Source organism: Podarcis vaucheri (genome assembly GCF_965113315.1).
Source record: "Podarcis vaucheri genome assembly, chromosome: 6".
NCBI classification, from domain to species: Eukaryota; Metazoa; Chordata; class Lepidosauria; order Squamata; family Lacertidae; genus Podarcis; species Podarcis vaucheri.
Window position 1 is genome coordinate 32,189,495 of NC_138764.1, and position 4,283 is coordinate 32,193,777.

General features: G+C 42.6%; 1 long non-coding RNA gene across 1 annotated transcript; it reads right to left on the bottom strand.

Annotated features, from left to right (window-relative positions):
• Nucleotides 1-1,871: 1,871 nt before the first annotated feature.
• LOC309534689 lies at nucleotides 1,872-2,633 on the bottom strand. The gene is made up of 2 exons (XR_014220839.1): nucleotides 2,369-2,633; nucleotides 1,872-2,022 (listed from the first exon to the last, which is right to left on the bottom strand). It is a non-coding gene; the product is annotated as an uncharacterized lncRNA (long non-coding RNA).
• Nucleotides 2,634-4,283: the final 1,650 nt, after the last annotated feature.

Below are 4,283 nucleotides of genomic sequence, written 5' to 3' on the forward strand. Positions count from 1 at the left end.
GAAAAGCCCTGCTGGATCTGGCCAACCAGATGCCTGTGAGATAACCTCAAGCAAGACTCAAGCACAAGAGGAGTCTCCCCGCCTATGGTTTGTAGCAACTGGTATTCTGACATTTTACTGCCTTCAATCATGGGGGCAAAACATAAACATCATGGCTAGCAGCCATTGATAGACTTATCCTCCATGAATTTGTCTAATCCTCTTTTAAGAACATCTGAGTTGGTGGCCACCATTGTCTCCTGTGGGAGCTGGTTCCATAGTTTAACTATGTGGTGTTGGAAGAAGTTTTGTTTTTGTTTTTTTAATCTGTCCTGGTAAAATATGGGCTAGACGATATTACCGTTAGGTGGATTTGTAGCTGATGGACTGACAGAACCAGTGCTCATCAATGGCTTATCATTATCCTGGAAAACAGTGACAAGTGGCCCTGTCGTGGGCCCAGTGTTGTTCAAGTTCTTTTGGTAATCCTCACAGAACTCTAGCCCAATGGTTGCCATTAATTTGATCTTGAGTTTATTTTAGAATGAATTTATTTTAGAATGCTGTATTACTTTTACTGCTGTTAGCCGCTCTGAGCTTGACTTCGACTGGGGAGGACGGGATATAAATACTTTATTGCTGTTATTATTATTATTATTATTATTATTATTATTAATAATAATAATAATAATAATAATAAATGACTTGGGCGAAGGAATAGAGGGGATTCTCATCAAATTTGCAGATGACTGCAAACTGAGAGGTGTAGAAAATGGAATCACGATTCAAGATGACCTTAACAGATTGGAGAACTGAGCCACCGCTAACAAAATGAATTTAAATAGAGACATATGTAACATTCCACAGTGTAAGGAGGGCATTTGACAAGCTGGAATGTTTGCAGAAGAGGGCGAACAAGAAGATAAAGGATTTGAAGATGAAGCCTTATGAGGAATGGTTGAGGGAACTGTGCAGAGAAGACTTAGAAGTGATATGACAGCCATCTTCAAATATCTGGAAGGTTGCCACATGGAAGATGGAGCAAGCTTGTTTTCTTCTGCTCCAGAGGGTAGGACCTGAACCAATGAATTCTAATTACAATACAGGAGATTCCAACTAAACATTAGGGGGGAGGAATTTGACTGTAACAGCTGTTCCACAGTGAAACGGACGACCTTGGAAGATGGTGGACGCTTCTTCACTGGAGGTTTTTAAACAGTATGTGGCTGGCCATCTGTCAGGGTTTCTTTGGCTGAGATTCCTGCATTGCAGGTGGCTGGACTAGATGGCCCTTGGAGGTCCCTTCCAACTCTACACTTCGATGATCCTATGCGTCTTCCAACATTCAGCTTCATTGGATGCCCATGAGTTCTAGTGCTATGAGGGACCACAATGACTTGGATACAATTGATAAACTTATGGAGTCGGAAGGCTAGTCCAACCCCATGCAATTCAGGAATCTCAACACACGGTCTCCCATCCAGTTTGAAACCATGCTGGACCCTGCTTAGCTTTGCAAATGTGCTAGCTGTTTTATTGCTGTGCCACTCGTGGCTTCTGCAGCCCCTAGGAGTCTTCTGTAGGCCTTGGGCAGGCCCCCATACTTAGAAATTCAGAATGGAAACTGGGAACCTGAGGCATGGGAGAAAAATGCATAATAGGGATTTCTCGCTCTGATTTTATTCACCTAAAGAGTAGGCTCTGTAGCCAGGGTGAGGGAAGCTGGTATACCATCCCACTTGCAGCACCAATTCATTCCAGTGATTCCCACCTAAGACTGCTAACCCTTCCCTGCAACAAATACAGACTTAAACATGAGTGATAGCTCCTATTTTAAGATTTGGAGCTTGGTTTTAGAATCAAACAAATTTCTTCTTCTTTTTTTTTTAAAAAAAGGGCTTTTGGTATCTCCCTAGCTGTTTCCCCTGTGTTTGTCATGCTCCAAACTCAATCTCCTTGACTCATCCAGTTCTTTAACACCCGAAATTCTTCCAGACTTAGGGTGACTTTTTCAAGATCAGTATCAGCTTCTTCTTTTTTTATCTTGCATTTATCCAAGATAATAATAATAGAAAATTTAAAAACACAATAAAAATAGCAATATAGATCCAACACTCTTTAATCAAATTTGGGTGGTATTTTGCTTTTTATTAAAGTGTTGTACTGGTGGTGGCCTTTGGCTAAGTAATAAAGATCTGGATTTGATCTCATGCTTTCATGGTGTGGGGGGGTAGAAATACTCCCCTTTAGTTATTATGACTATGAACAGGGTAGTTAATAAGAGTAGAGGTTAAGTTACTGATGCTATTTATGAAGGAACACATGCAGTGCAAGTAAGCCAAGGATTTTGAACTTTAAAATAATAATCATTTTTATTCATTTCTTATACCAACAATGTTTACCATGCACTTTGGGTTTGGGCTTCATGACAGAAATATAGCCATTTTTTTGTCAGCTATGATTTTCCGTTCAGTTCTCTGAAACCCCACTTAGAAATGTGGTGGCCCTTTTGGCAATTTAGTTGGCTGTTGGTGGAACAATGGCACAAATGAATGAAAAACAACAACAACCTTTTTGCAATCCAAATAGCACTATTTAATATTAGATAGTTTTCCTGGCTGGTGGTTAAATCCATTTGATTCAGCTGCCGACTGTTCTGGGCAAATGGGGATAAGTTTCCTCTCCATGTGACCTGAGGTGTGGGCTTGGAGCCAATGAGAATCGCTTCATTTGCATGCGAGGGCTCCAGGCCATATAAGGAAGGGATAGGCAGAGACTGGCGAGCAAAAGCTTTTTGCCATTCAACTCTAATTTACTTTATAAATTATTAAATCACCCCCCTGTGCATTTCCATCTTTGATAGTCTTGTGGTATGAGGAGCAAGTCAATGGCTAAGCTAATTGCAATAAGCAGAAGTGGTATTTAAGGCACTGGACACTTTCAACCACAAAGTAGTTCCAATTAGCGTTTGTAAGTGATGTGACAGCAGTTTGCAGAGTACCAAAATAGTCCCTCATTTGTCAAGCCGGTCTGAAGCTTATGGCAGCTTTCTGATCATCTCCCCAGCCACGGGACCTGAAAGCACCTTCAAAAAGCTTTCTCTCATTGATCTTGAGTCAGATGCCGACTGAAAGGCAGACGGTTTTGCCAGAAAGAAGATAGATAGGTGCTGCACCAGCATAAGAAATGTCACTTGCTTAATGAAAAAGGGGTACCTGTTTGCAACGTGTGTGTGTGTCTATGGATGCTCACCCACACAAGAAATTCAGAGAAGCCAAATAGATGTGCTACTGTGAACTCTCATGCAGGATTTGGGCACTACAATGACATACACCAGGGGTGGGGAACCTCTGTCAGCCGGGGGGGGGGCACATTTCATAGAATTGAAGATTTAGAAAGGGACCCCAAGGTTCATCTAATCTAACCCCCTGCAATGCAGGAATCTCAGCAGGTGGTCCCTCACCCAATTTGAAACCATTGCAAATGTGCAAGCAGATTTATTGCCTTCTGGGAAAATTTCTGGGGGCCAGAGTGATGGACGAAAATTGTAGACTGCCCATGGGGTGTGTGGCACAAGGGTGGTGAGAGGTGTGGCCTGGGGAGACTCCCAATGGGTGGTGGGGTGGGATGGAAGAGATGCATTTGACCCCCCTGGCCTGAGGTTCGCACCCCTAACGTGCACTTATCTGGGAGTAAGTTCTATTGAGCATAGTGGGACTAACTTCAAAGTTTGTATAAGTACAGTGGTATCTCGGGTTACAGACGCTTCAGGTTACAGACTCTGCTAACCCAGAAATAGTACCTCGGGTTAAGAACTTTGCTTCAGGATGAGAACAGAAATTGTGCTCCAGTGGCGTGGGGGCAGCAGGAGGCCACATTAGCTAAAGTGGTGCTTCAGGTTAAGAATGTACCTCCGGAACGCATTAAGTTCTTAACCAGAGGTACCACTGTAGGATTGCACTGTAAAGCACTTCACTGAGGCCAAGCTGGCCCAGTGAAGTCATAGCTTATGGAACACATCCAGAAGGCTGGATTCCCACTAGCTGAACCCCATGCAAGGTCTTCTGCTAGTGCAATGGTGTCGTTAAACTTTTACTCAATTGCATTCAGTGGGGAGAAATCAGAGCCTCACTGGAATCAAAAGAAACCTTCCAACTTATTTTGACTAATTTATGGCACTTCCCTCTATGAGTCATGCTTGCACCATGATATACTGTAATTTAAAGAATGCACCATGGGGTGGCACAATATAAATGCCACATTCCATGTATATTCTAGTGAATCTCTCTTAGGTTGCAGTTTGG